Genomic DNA, 15,000 nt, shown 5'->3' with positions numbered 1-15,000 from the left:
ACCATGTCGAGTATAGTACAGCAAGGCTGCTTTCACTATCTCCAGGTCGAGTGGCATACATCCTGTTAGTACTTGCAAGGCCTCCGTCGATACAGTCCTACAAGCTCTGGTCATCTGTAACAGAAATGGCCTCTGAATTGACTCAATTATACGTTGGACATATCGGTGCTTCGTCCGGTCTGCCCATGCAGCTGCACCATATCTGCAAACAGAGAGGCACAAGCCCTGATAGATTACCCTTAAAGACTTTTTCTGCAGACCCCACTCCGTTCTAGTTACCCTCAAGAGGGAACCTGAGACAGCACTTAATCTATTCTGGATGTTCCTCATGTGAGGTGTGAACCAGAGTCTTTCATCCAGAGTTACACCGAGATATGTAAACTCTGCAACGAACTTGATATTTCCTCCCTCGAAAGGAATTGTTGGTGGTCTGTGACTGTCAAATCTACCCTTGATGGTCATGGCAACCGTCTTTTGTTTGGATATCCCTAGCTTGTTTTCGGTGGTCCATCTGCTTACCTCACCCAGCGCGATTTTTGCTCTGTCCTCTATCTGTTTCCTGCTCTGACCCTTAATGATGATTGCCAGGTCATCCGCATATGCAACTTTTGTCCATTGCTCGTCTTCTTTTTCAATCACAATCTCATCAAAGACGAGATTCCACAGGAAAGGACCGCAAATAGAGCCTTGTGGGCAACCCTTTGTGATCAATTTTTCTACACTGCCAGCCCTATTTTGGACCATAACCTTCCGGTTTTTAAAGTAATCTGCCATTAAGTCATACAAATTACGTGGGCACTGGATTGCTCTCAGACGCCTCATAACACTAGGCCACCATAAGTTATCGAAGGCCCCTGCTATATCTACAAATATTACTACCACATACTTCTCCTCACAATCCACACTACCCAACACTTGCCTAATAGCCATTTCTGTCGATGCGCCTTTTCGAAACCCGAACTGGTTGTGGGCCTTGATATTTGAATCGTCATAGCGTTTTTCTAGACGACTGACTACTAACCTTTCCAGAATTTTCCCTAAGATAGACAGAAGGCATATTGGACGGTAGGATTTAGGCTCATCCCTAGGTTTGTCTAGTGATTTCAGCAATATGCAGACATTTCCCTCCTTCCACGTATCTGGGACTCTTCTTTCCTGCAGACATTTATTGTATAAATCTGAGAGAAGATGGGGACTGGTGCGCCAAACTCTTTTTATTATAGCATCATCAATACCATCAGGGCCTGTAGCCTTCCCTGGTTTGCAAGCCTTTATTGCTGCCCCTATTTCTTCTAGTGTGAATTCTGGGTCAAGGTCCACATTGTCATAGCTGTTGTTGTCTGTTTTCACAGCATGTTGGCCATCTGTGTCCTGTTCTGGGTTGTCATCAGGAAGCAGGCTCTGTAGTAATGACTGTACAGTCTCCTCCCAAGTCATAGTAGGAGTCTGGTTCTTTGTTTTTATGTTACTTAGCACGTTTTCTGTTCCATGTTTTGGCCGAATTATCCTTCTCACTATGGCCCAAGGATCATTCTGATCGCAGTCACTGACCCATTTCTTCCAGGTCTCCTCTTTGGCCTTAGCAATTTCCTTATTGTAGTTATTTTTCACTCTACTGTAGGTTTGTTTTGCTACTTCTATGTCTGGTTCATTATTATTTTTACGTGCTCGTTGCAGACTTCGTCGTGCTGAAATGGTGTCACGTCGCAGGTTAGTAAGTGTTGCATTCCACCATGGTACTGGATTTTGCACCTGTGTCCTCTTTCTCATTGATCGGCTACAGCTCTCGTGGATTGCTGCCTGTAGCCTTGTGATCATTTCATTAACTCCTACATTTTGGCTTTGTGGCCAGTGGGCTGTGGACCTGATGAGATGCTGGTCAAAGGTGGGCCACTTTGCGAAGCTTGTGTTGTAGGTGACAAGTTCCACAGTAGCTCTCGCTCTTTGAGGTGCAACGAATTCGTATGTTATGGCCCTGTGGTCACTTGACGTCCACTCTTCATGAACCATCCACTTGCACACCGCTTTGGCAGCTGGAGGTGTGCAGAGTGTGATGTCAATATTGCTCTCCCCATTTGGGCCAGAGAATGTAGTTAGCTCTGACCTCTCATTCATTATTATCAGCCCGTGTTGTGAAATGAAGTCCTCAAGCGTTCTACCCGCTGCATCCATCGTTGAGCTGTGCCAGATTGGTGAGTTCGCATTTGTGTCCATCCCTATAATAATTGGTTTTCCTGGGAGTTTGTCGAGGATAATCTCCAGTTGATGGAGAAAAAGGTCTATGGGTGATCCATATTGGCAATATATGCTGGCAATGTAGATCTCACCAAAGGCTCCATTTAGGTTGGCAGCAGCTATGTGCATGTTGCAGAAGTTTGTCATCTGCAAAGCTGTTACTGTCTGTGACTTAACTGCTATTGCTGCCTTGGGTGCTTCGCCTTTGGGGCTGTAGATCAGCTGGAAGTTTGGTGGGTACCCAAATACTTTGTTATTTACGCAGTAGGGTTCCTGGATCAATAGCACATCTATATTTTCTTCGCTGATTCGCTGTGCCAATTGATCTGGGACGATTTTTGCTCTTTGCCCATTTATTTGAAGGATCCTTATCGCATTTTCTTGTGTATCTGTCTGTGGTCTTCTTCCAGGTTGTACTTCTGCATTATTATTACATGCCATAGTCAATTGTGCTATGTATTATGGCCTTTATTCTATTGTATTCAGGGCAAGATTTCTCTGTCACTGCGTGGGTGTGTGCCTTCTTAGCCCGCTTACAGTTTGCACATTGGGCTGGTTGATCCTTCTTTGAGCACTCCTTAAAAGTATGTCCTGGTGCTGCACAGTGGCCACAAATTGTTTCTGAATTCTTGCACTTTGCTGCTGTGTGGCCATGACCTTGGCACTTGTAGCACCTGCTTATATTGCTGTAGTTTTGTACCCTGTGCGAATTGCAGTTTATGTAGACCCTACCATATTGTACTATTTTGCTCCAGAGTTTTGGTGAGACTTCCAGTACAATGTTTGCTTCCTCACGGTTTCTTGGGCCAGTCTTGAACAACACTCTTACGCCATCCATAACGTCTTCCTGCGTCACATTCATCCTGGAGAGATTTCTCTCAAACAGTTCCATTTTGAGTTCATCTTCACTTGTATTTCTGTTTACATCAAAGATTATAATCTTTGGGGATCTTTTTTTTTGATCAGAGACAGTGATGCCTGATTGTGAGATGTCTTCGCACTTCCTTATTTTCTCGACATCCTGATCATTAGGGACTTCAATAACAATACCTTTGTCCTTTATTGACCTGCATTTGGAAATACGCACGTCTTTCAGTGATGTTGCAACAAGGTTCTTTACTGTTTCTTCAAGTTCCTTCTCAGTTTTCTTGACTCCTTCTGCCGGTTTTATCATTAGGACTTTAGGCTGTTGCGGTTTCATCAGCTGCTGTTTGGGTGCTGAAGGTTTTGCAGCCGCCTTGTTGGCATAGCTCTCAACCAGTGGCGGTGTTCCTGTTTGGGGGGCCGTCACACATCGCAACTCTGTTTTAAGTTCAAGAACCTCCATCTCATACTTCTTCAGTATCTGTTCATACACTGAAAGTTTTCCTAGGATAAACTTCTTCTGGGCATTGTTTATTTTATTTACTTCATTAAACAAGAAGGCTTCCATCTCCTCTCTTATGTTTTCCATTGTCTGAAGGTCAGTACATGACGCTGAGTTGTCCTTGTCACCAGGAACAACCGAGTTTCGTCCAAGTTGACTTGCAGCCCCTACAGTGTCCTTAGTAGGCCCCATTTTGGGGCGATCACTATGGAGAGCTCAGTTTTCTGTGGGCAAGTCTACCACTATCCCTGGATAACGAGCCTAGCAGGGCCTACACACGCGATCGTCAGTCAGGACTTAACCCTGCAGCACATTTCCCTAACCTAACACACTGATAATGAGCACACTAATAATACGCTAATAAGGAACCTATGAATTGATGTTAAAGAAAAACAATAGCCTACAAGAATAATATTAAAAACGGGCTGTGGACTTAAAGAACTGCTTGTAGCTCTCCTTTTCCTCACTTAAGTTTGCACTTCCTCACAAGCTATGTGACACACATGTCTTTACTTATGCGAAGGTAATTCTTAACCTAACAAACAAGTAAGAGAGTAAGGGCACACTTTGAAACAGAAACGTATACCCTAGTAGGATAATATATGCACCTTGCTGCAAATTTTCCTAACCTAACACACTAATAATGATCACACTAACAATACACTAATAATAACATATGGACATGATGTTAAAAGGAAAACAATGGCCTACAAGAATAGTATGAAAAAAATGGCTGTTGTGAACTTGGAGAAATGCTTGTAGCTCTCCTTCTCACCCAAGTTTGCACTTGTTCGCAAGCTACGTGACACACGTCTTTACTTATTCGAAGATAATTCCTAACCTAACAGACAAGTAAGAGAGTAAGGGCACATTTTGAGGGAGAAACATATAACCTAGTTTTTTCTGTCCTTGAAAGGATACGCGCGTCCGCCTGTCACGCAACACACACAACTACCTTTTTGGGACTAAATTTTCTAACCTAACACACAAGTAATAAATTTATTGCCATCATATCAAGTAGCATACGAGTATAAAGCACCACAGAGTTTTAGAAGCTTGGGTGATCGCTTGGAGCTCTTCACTTTCTCACCTACATTTTGCGCTCTCTCGCAGGCTGTGCGGCACCCACGACTTTACTTCCGCAAGTGTAGTTCCTAACCTAACAAATAACTAGCTACACTGAAGACATATTATGAGACAGAGTGATACAACCTACAAGAATACAGTGGACACATCCAAAACAGAAGCAACAATATATACTGCACGAGCAGTATCTAATCTACTAGCCTAGCCTAGCCTTTTCTCGTTGGGAATCGAAAAGGTAGCAGTCAGACAGGAAAACAGCGCACTTAGAATTTACCTGAGCCTTAGCATTTCAATGGTAGGTGGCAATTTTCTGAGACGCGCAGGAACTGCGGATTGTGACGGAAAAATGAGGTTATTTCTTAATCCGTGAAAGGAAAGTATGTGGTTAAGTACTCCATTTGCGAGGGGATTAAGCTATCTATACGGCTCTCATGCTCAGTTCTCTGAACGAGAAGGCGCTAGCCCTTATTTACACTGCTGGACAGACGCGGAGCGGCGAGCGCGCCTGATCGGCGACGCGTGTGCGCGGACGTAGGGAAAACAGATATAACAGCTAAAATATGAATGAAATACCCTAATTTTTCTACATCATCTTACAGAGCATGAGGACGTCTACGAACTGGTGGTCTTAAATTTTCTCCAACAGCCGGTTATTAGGATATTATAGGCAACTTCCGGTCACCACGTGGTCACCACGCATTCTACGCTACGATTGCTTGTAACTTTTAAACTAACAATGGGAGACACACTTTTTTAGGCACTATTCGATAGAGGAAGACCTCACGAATACAGCTGTGTGCTTGGAACCTAGATAAAGACTGGCAGTGGACGGATGGCAACGGATTTCTCAACACACGCGGAGCCCGCGAAGACGCGTGGCAGACAAAGGGCAGCACACGACCACCAACAAAGCCGTTTCTAGGCACAGTGGACCACTTTACTGTGTATTATAAATCGAAATACGGTTACTGCGCCCCTTCAGTACCACTCAGGTGGGAAGAAATAACGAGATTGACGTACATAATGAGATTAGAAAAACATCGACTTTTTGAAAAAACTGATAAAAATACCTGTTTAACGAGGCAGGGGATGCACCAGCGACGTAGCTCGATGTGGTCTGCGTCGGCGAAGCACTTCACAAACACCACAAACTCCTTAAGTACTACGAAACACACGTAAATTTAAAAATTTGGCAAATGTCACGATAATTCACAAACGGTTAAAGCAACACCGAATATTTTTCTACACGGTTCGTAGTGGCACAACACAAAGCTGTGTGCCAAATTTCAGGTCGATCGCACACGTTTTACCCACCCAAAACGACGAGAGAACGGGAGCGCACGCGACGCACGACCGCACGCGACGCGGGACAGCGGGACAGCGGGAATCTCGTTAATCCATTCATGCGCGTCACTAATTAGATGACGAGGCATTTGGCTACCTTAAGAGAGTCATAGTTACTCCCGCCGTTTACCCGCGCTTGCTTGAATTTCTTCACGTTGACATTCAGAGCACTGGGCAGAAATCACATTGCGTCAACACCCGCTAGGGCCATCGCAATGCTTTGTTTTAATTAGACAGTCGGATTCCCCCAGTCCGTGCCAGTTCTGAGTTGATCGTTGAATGGCGGCCGAAGAGAATCCGCGCACCCGCGCGCCCCCGGAGGAGCACGCTAAGGCGGACGCGGCCTCGCAGCAAGGAAGATCCGTGGGAGGCCAAGGCACGGGACCGAGCTCGGATCCTGCACGCAGGTTGAAGCACCGGGGCGCGAACGCCGCGCAGGCGCGCGCATCCTGCACCGCCGGCCAGCACGAGGCCGACCAACGGCGAGAGCAGACCACGCCCGCGCTAAACGCCCGCACTTACCGGCACCCCTACGGCACTCACCTCGCCCAGGCCCGGCACGTTAGCGCTGACCCACTTCCCGACCAAGCCCGACACGCCCCGATCCTCAGAGCCAATCCTTATCCCGAAGTTACGGATCCAATTTGCCGACTTCCCTTACCTACATTATTCTATCGACTAGAGGCTCTTCACCTTGGAGACCTGCTGCGGATATGGGTACGAACCGGCGCGACACCTCCACGTGGCCCTCTCCCGGATTTTCAAGGTCCGAGGGGAAGATCGGGACACCGCCGCAACTGCGGTGCTCTTCGCGTTCCAAACCCTATCTCCCTGCTAGAGGATTCCAGGGAACTCGAACGCTCATGCAGAAAAGAAAACTCTTCCCCGATCTCCCGACGGCGTCTCCGGGTCCTTTTGGGTTACCCCGACGAGCATCTCTAAAAGAGGGGCCCGACTTGTATCGGTTCCGCTGCCGGGTTCCGGAATAGGAACCGGATTCCCTTTCGCCCAACGGGGGCCAGCACAAAGTGCATCATGCTATGACGGCCCCCATCAACATCGGATTTCTCCTAGGGCTTAGGATCGACTGACTCGTGTGCAACGGCTGTTCACACGAAACCCTTCTCCGCGTCAGCCCTCCAGGGCCTCGCTGGAGTATTTGCTACTACCACCAAGATCTGCACCGACGGCGGCTCCAGGCAGGCTCACGCCCAGACCCTTCTGCGCCCACCGCCGCGACCCTCCTACTCGTCAGGGCTTCGCGGCCGGCCGCAAGGACCGGCCATGACTGCCAGACTGACGGCCGAGTATAGGCACGACGCTTCAGCGCCATCCATTTTCAGGGCTAGTTGCTTCGGCAGGTGAGTTGTTACACACTCCTTAGCGGATTCCGACTTCCATGGCCACCGTCCTGCTGTCTTAAGCAACCAACGCCTTTCATGGTTTCCCATGAGCGTCGATTCGGGCGCCTTAACTCGGCGTTTGGTTCATCCCACAGCGCCAGTTCTGCTTACCAAAAGTGGCCCACTTGGCACTCCGATCCGAGTCGTTTGCTCGCGGCTTCAGCATATCAAGCAAGCCGGAGATCTCACCCATTTAAAGTTTGAGAATAGGTTGAGGTCGTTTCGGCCCCAAGGCCTCTAATCATTCGCTTTACCGGATGAGACTCGTACGAGCACCAGCTATCCTGAGGGAAACTTCGGAGGGAACCAGCTACTAGATGGTTCGATTAGTCTTTCGCCCCTATACCCAGCTCCGACGATCGATTTGCACGTCAGAATCGCTACGGACCTCCATCAGGGTTTCCCCTGACTTCGTCCTGGCCAGGCATAGTTCACCATCTTTCGGGTCCCAACGTGTACGCTCTAGGTGCGCCTCACCTCGCAATGAGGACGAGACGCCCCGGGAGTGCGGAGGCCGCCGCCCCGTGAAGGGCGGGGAAGCCCCATCCTCCCTCGGCCCGCGCAAGGCGAGACCTTCACTTTCATTACGCCTTTAGGTTTCGTACAGCCCAATGACTCGCGCACATGTTAGACTCCTTGGTCCGTGTTTCAAGACGGGTCGTGAAATTGTCCAAAGCTGAAACGCCGCTGACGGGAGCGATTATTCCGCCCGAGAGCATCCCGAGCCAACAGCGGCGCGGGTCCGGGGCCGGGCCAGGTAGGTCCGTCATCCGGGAAGAACCGCGCGCGCTTGCCGGGAGCCCGAGCGCCCAAAGGGGCGAATCGACTCCTCCAGATATACCGCCGGGCAGCCAGCCAGGACACCGGGGCTCTGCCCAACAGACGCGAACCGAGGCCCGCGGAAGGACAGGCTGCGCACCCGGGCCGTAGGCCGGCACCCAGCGGGTCGCGACGTCCTACTAGGGGAGAAGTGCGGCCCACCGCACACCGGAACGGCCCCACCCCGCGGCGAGTGGAAAGGCAACCGGACACGACCCCGCCGCGGATTGCTCCGCGCGGGCGGCCGGCCCCATCTGCCGAGGGCGGAGGCCAGTGGCCGGATGGGCGTGAATCTCACCCGTTCGACCTTTCGGACTTCTCACGTTTACCCCAGAACGGTTTCACGTACTTTTGAACTCTCTCTTCAGAGTTCTTTTCAACTTTCCCTCACGGTACTTGTTCGCTATCGGTCTCGTGGTCATATTTAGTCTCAGATGGAGTTTACCACCCACTTGGAGCTGCACTCTCAAGCAACCCGACTCGAAGGAGAGGTCCCGCCGACGCTCGCACCGGCCGCTACGGGCCTGGCACCCTCTACGGGCCGTGGCCTCATTCAAGTTGGACTTGGGCTCGGCGCGAGGCGTCGGGGTAGTGGACCCTCCCAAACACCACATGCCACGACAGGCGGCAGCCTGCGGGGTTCGGTGCTGGACTCTTCCCTGTTCGCTCGCCGCTACTGGGGGAATCCTTGTTAGTTTCTTTTCCTCCGCTTAGTAATATGCTTAAATTCAGCGGGTAGTCTCGCCTGCTCTGAGGTCGTTGTACGAGGTGTCGCACGCCACACCGCCAGCCGGCTGTGCACGCTACCGAGTAAGTACCGGTATGCGAACCGCCAGGCGACGGGCGCGCATCGCACGTTTAAGGAGACGCGGCCGGCCCCACAGGCGGCCACGACACTCCCAGGTCTGCGAAGCGGGGCAAACGCCGCGCGCTTCAGTATACGTAGCCGACCCTCAGCCAGACGTGGCCCGGGAACGGAATCCATGGACCGCAATGTGCGTTCGAAACGTCGATGTTCATGTGTCCTGCAGTTCACATGTCGACGCGCAATTTGCTGCGTTCTTCATCGACCCACGAGCCGAGTGATCCACCGTCCTGGGTGATCTTTTCGTAGTTTCCACTATCTCTTTCAAGACAGTTGCATAGGCGGGACTGAGGCGTGTGGCGGCCCCTGTTCCAGCGTTCAGTGTCCAACGGCCTCACGGCCGATGGGCGTCGTACGGCTCCACACCGGAGCGGACAGGCACTCGGGCGAAAGTCATTCAAAACCGGCGCCAGGCGCCAGGTGCCGCAGGCCAGCCGCTCCAGCGCTTCAGCGCTCGTACCACACAACATTGCCGTTAGTTTTGAGACGAACGCGTGGTTCCGCACGCGGCGCACAGCTACTGCAAGCCGTACAGGTAGCGTGTTGCGCGACACGACACGCACATCGAAAGACATGCAGTCTAGTCGGTAATGATCCTTCCGCAGGTTCACCTACGGAAACCTTGTTACGACTTTTACTTCCTCTAAATGATCAAGTTTGGTCATCTTTCCGGTAGCATCGGCAACGACAGAGTCAATGCCGCGTACCAGTCCGAAGACCTCACTAAATCATTCAATCGGTAGTAGCGACGGGCGGTGTGTACAAAGGGCAGGGACGTAATCAACGCGAGCTTATGACTCGCGCTTACTGGGAATTCCTCGTTCATGGGGAACAATTGCAAGCCCCAATCCCTAGCACGAAGGAGGTTCAGCGGGTTACCCCGACCTTTCGGCCTAGGAAGACACGCTGATTCCTTCAGTGTAGCGCGCGTGCGGCCCAGAACATCTAAGGGCATCACAGACCTGTTATTGCTCAATCTCGTGCGGCTAGAAGCCGCCTGTCCCTCTAAGAAGAAAAGTAATCGCTGACAGCACGAAGGATGTCACGCGACTAGTTAGCAGGCTAGAGTCTCGTTCGTTATCGGAATTAACCAGACAAATCGCTCCACCAACTAAGAACGGCCATGCACCACCACCCACCGAATCAAGAAAGAGCTATCAATCTGTCAATCCTTCCGGTGTCCGGGCCTGGTGAGGTTTCCCGTGTTGAGTCAAATTAAGCCGCAGGCTCCACTCCTGGTGGTGCCCTTCCGTCAATTCCTTTAAGTTTCAGCTTTGCAACCATACTTCCCCCGGAACCCAAAAGCTTTGGTTTCCCGGAGGCTGCCCGCCGAGTCATCGGAGGAACTGCGGCGGATCGCTGGCTGGCATCGTTTATGGTTAGAACTAGGGCGGTACCTGATCGCCTTCGAACCTCTAACTTTCGTTCTTGATTAATGAAAACATACTTGGCAAATGCTTTCGCTTCTGTTCGTCTTGCGACGATCCAAGAATTTCACCTCTAACGTCGCAATACGAATGCCCCCGCCTGTCCCTATTAATCATTACCTCGGGTTCCGAAAACCAACAAAATAGAACCGAGGTCCTATTCCATTATTCCATGCACACAGTATTCAGGCGGGCTTGCCTGCTTTAAGCACTCTAATTTGTTCAAAGTAAACGTGCCGGCCCACCGAGACACTCAATAAAGAGCACCCTGGTAGGATTTCAACGGGGTCCGCCTCGGGACGCACGAGCACGCACGAGGCGGTCGCACGCCTTCGGCTCGCCCCACCGGCAGGACGTCCCACGATACATGCCAGTTAAACACCGACGGGCGGTGAACCAACAGCGTGGGACACAAATCCAACTACGAGCTTTTTAACCGCAACAACTTTAATATACGCTATTGGAGCTGGAATTACCGCGGCTGCTGGCACCAGACTTGCCCTCCAATAGATACTCGTTAAAGGATTTAAAGTGTACTCATTCCGATTACGGGGCCTCGGATGAGTCCCGTATCGTTATTTTTCGTCACTACCTCCCCGTGCCGGGAGTGGGTAATTTGCGCGCCTGCTGCCTTCCTTGGATGTGGTAGCCGTTTCTCAGGCTCCCTCTCCGGAATCGAACCCTGATTCCCCGTTACCCGTTACAACCATGGTAGGCGCAGAACCTACCATCGACAGTTGATAAGGCAGACATTTGAAAGATGCGTCGCCGGTACGAGGACCGTGCGATCAGCCCAAAGTTATTCAGAGTCACCAAGGCAAACGGACCGGACGAGCCGACCGATTGGTTTTGATCTAATAAAAGCGTCCCTTCCATCTCTGGTCGGGACTCTGTTTGCATGTATTAGCTCTAGAATTACCACAGTTATCCAAGTAACGTGGGTACGATCTAAGGAACCATAACTGATTTAATGAGCCATTCGCGGTTTCACCTTAATGCGGCTTGTACTGAGACATGCATGGCTTAATCTTTGAGACAAGCATATGACTACTGGCAGGATCAACCAGGGAGCTGCGTCAACTAGAGCTGAGCAGCCGGCCGCCCGGGAGTGTGTCCCGGGGGCCCGCGCGAACACGCAAGCGTCCGCTCAATTATTCTGCAAACAGGAGGAGGCTGAGCTCCCCTGCACAACACACCTCGAAACCCTCTCAGGTCCCGGCGGCGCGCAGCGCCGTCCTAAGTACTTGGTCGGGTTCGAGAGAGGCGCAATCGCCCGGAGTTAGGCGAGTAGACGCTTTAGGTGCGACCACCCGTGCTCCCAACTGAGCTTGCCGCTGCCGACAGAGGCCCGGGAGCGTGCTGTCGTGGCATTGCCGGCGGGAGACAACACGCGCCACCTACGGTGACCGGCAGCTCCAACGCCAGCGCCACAGAAGGACAAAAGCCCCACTTGGGTGCCGAAGCGAACTCTCCCAGCACAGCGCACGCGCCAACACGTCCGCACAGCTGCGATACAAACCACCTGCGAGAACCGCTGGGGCGACCGAGCAGCAGACGGCGTCGCGGCGCCGAGCGCCGAGCGGCGGCGCATCCTCAGCGCACACAGTCCTCAATCGGACCAGCACACTGCAGATGGCCACCGCGCTTCGCACCGGGCCCGCGAGGACCTACTTTGGCCGCAAGGCGCCGCGAGCAGGGGGCGCCGGCGCGCAGCTGCGCCGCCTGCCGCGTCCGTCGGCCGGCGCGCCTGCCACTGGCCGCCCCCACCAGCCGGCTGTAGCGCGTGCGCCCACGCACCGCGCTGCCAGCACGCCGGGCGGCCCCCCCTCACCGGCCGGGGACGGTCCCACCCAGCCACCGCCGCGTATCGCCTCACACCCAGATCCCCTTTCACGTTCGTGGGCATGGTGGGTCCCCTTTCACGTTCGTGGGCATGGTGGGTATCCCTGAAACAACCGGTTAATAGCTCGACCGATCGTCGCCAACACTGATTCACCTCTAGCGAGAACAACCGCACCACAACGGGTTACCTGTTGTTCATTTGCGTAACGTCACCAGCAAACGTAGACGTCCATCGCCATTTGCAACGAGTATTGCATGCCTGTGTCAGGTGTCACAACACACTACGTCTGCCCACATAGACGCAACAACATGTGCACGCCTCGAGAACACGTGGAAGGTAGCCCCCGTACGTATGCGGTGTCCATTGCGCGAACGACTGTCAGCCGGCCTCTGCAGGATGTCGCAGATGTGGAACGCGGTGCAACATGCTATCACGGTGTGTGAGAAGAGACGACTACGTCCGAATACACGCTCCACCACATCAACAGACTGCTCATGCTGATCGCCATCCAGGGCGTCCGTTCCTCCCACACGTCTGAATGGCGTACCACACTGCAATCCAGCTCTTATAGGGAGACGACACGTAGCTGCGTGCACAATATTTGGACTGTATGGTCTGCCGTTGCTAGGCGCAGTCGTCGTACGGTCACACATGTGCCACGATGTATCATTCAGTACATACGGACCAATGTGCAGTACAGTTTGTGGGTTTTGCGTACATCGGCGGACAGGTGACAGGCCGTACCACAACGTAGGCTGAGTACGTCGGCATGCGAAGGGCATTGAACATGCAAACTTCTCAACGACCAGCTTGCGAAGGCAGGGGGGAAGGGGGGGGGCATGTACGTCCTGCTGCTATCCACATTAGAGTGTATAGCAGGAGCATGTGGAAAGTCAGCAACACCTGCAAGGTGTTTAACATGACGCGATACACAGGGGACCGGGCAGTGCGAATAGCGAACTATATTGCGAGGGTTGCGGTTAGGCAACACTACACTAATTTAACGAGTTGCATAACAATTACAGAGCAGGTTCAGCGACAACGTGCGTCAGGTTAAGGCGCAATATAGGTTATGTTGAGGCGCAATATAGGTTAGGTTGAGGCGCAATATAGGTTAGGTTAAGGCACAACATGGGTTACGTTAAAGCGCAAATTAGGTTATGTTAAGGCACAACATGGGTTACGTTAAGGCACAACATGGGTTACGTTAAGGCACAACATGGGTTACGTTAAGGCACAACATGGGTTACGTTAAGGCACAACATGGGTTACGTTAAGGCACAAATTAGGTTACGTTAAGGCACAAATTAGGTTACGTTAAGGCACAAATTAGGTTACGTTAAGGCACAAATTAGGTTACGTTAAGGCACAAATTAGGTTACGTTAAGGCACAACATGGGTTACGTTAAGGCACAACATGGGTTACGTTAAGGCACAACATGGGTTACGTTAAGGCACAACATGGGTTACGTTAAGGCACAACATGGGTTACGTTAAGGCACAAATTGGGTTACGTTAAGGCACAAATTGGGTTACGTTAAGGCACAAATTGGGTTACGTTAAGGCACAAATTGGGTTACGTTAAGGCACAAATTGGGTTACGTTAAGGCACAACATGGGTTACGTTAAGGCACAAATTGGGTTACGTTAAGGCACAAATTGGGTTACGTTAAGGCACAACATGGGTTACGTTAAGGCACAACATGGGTTAGGTTAAGGTACAATATGGGTTAGGTTAAGGTACAATATGGGTTAGGTTAAGGTACAATATGGGTTAGGTTAAGGTACAATATGGGTTAGGTTAAGGCACAATATGGGTTAGGTTAAGGCACAATATGGGTTAGGTTAAGGCACAACATGGGTTAGGTTAAGGCACAACATGGGTTAGGTTAAGGCACAACATGGGTTAGGTTAAGGCACAACATGGGTTAGGTTAAGGCACAACATGGGTTAGGTTAAGGCACAACATGGGTTAGGTTAAGGCACAACATGGGTTAGGTTAAGGCACAACATGGGTTAGGTTAAGGCACAACATGGGTTAGGTTAAGGCACAACATGGGTTAGGTTAAGGCACAACATGGGTTAGGTTAAGGCACAACATGGGTTAGGTTAAGGCACAACGTAGGTTAGGTTAAGGTACAACGTAGGTTAGGTTAAGGTACAACGTAGGTTAGGTTAAGGTACAACGTAGGTTAGGTTAAGGTACAACGTAGGTTAGGTTAAGGTACAACGTAGGTTAGGTTAAGGTACAACGTAGGTTAGGTTAAGGTACAACGTAGGTTAGGTTAAGGTACAACGTAGGTTAGGTTAAGGTACAACGTAGGTTAGGTTAAGGTACAACGTAGGTTAGGTTAAGGTACAACGTAGGTTAGGTTAAGGTACAACGTAGGTTAGGTTAAGGTACAACGTAGGTTAGGTTAAGGTACAACGTAGGTTAGGTTAAGGTACAACGTAGGTTAGGTTAAGGTACAACGTAGGTTAGGTTAAGGCGCAATGTCGGTTAGGTTAAGGTACGATATAGCTTAAGTTAAGGTACAATATAGCTTAGGTTAAGGTACACATTGTTGTAGGGAAAGGTGTATTTGGGGGGGGGGGCGGCAGGTTCGTTGATA

General features: G+C 51.0%; 2 non-coding genes and 1 pseudogene across 2 annotated transcripts; all 3 read right to left on the bottom strand.

The window, feature by feature from the left end:
• Nucleotides 1–6,044: 6,044 nt before the first annotated feature.
• Nucleotides 6,045–9,012, bottom strand: LOC126417826 (large subunit ribosomal RNA; annotated as a pseudogene).
• Nucleotides 9,013–9,200: 188 nt separating this feature from the next.
• On the bottom strand, nt 9,201–9,355 carry LOC126417477 (5.8S ribosomal RNA). Its single transcript, XR_007575594.1, has one exon. It is a non-coding gene; the product is annotated as a 5.8S ribosomal RNA (ribosomal RNA).
• Nucleotides 9,356–9,706: 351 nt separating this feature from the next.
• On the bottom strand, nt 9,707–11,615 carry LOC126417736 (small subunit ribosomal RNA). Its single transcript, XR_007575800.1, has one exon. It is a non-coding gene; the product is annotated as a small subunit ribosomal RNA (ribosomal RNA).
• Nucleotides 11,616–15,000: the final 3,385 nt, after the last annotated feature.

Source organism: Schistocerca serialis, chromosome 8 (assembly GCF_023864345.2).
Source record: "Schistocerca serialis cubense isolate TAMUIC-IGC-003099 chromosome 8, iqSchSeri2.2, whole genome shotgun sequence".
Lineage (NCBI taxonomy): Eukaryota > Metazoa > Arthropoda > Insecta > Orthoptera > Acrididae > Schistocerca > Schistocerca serialis.
This window is presented reverse-complemented; position numbering and strand designations above follow the sequence as displayed.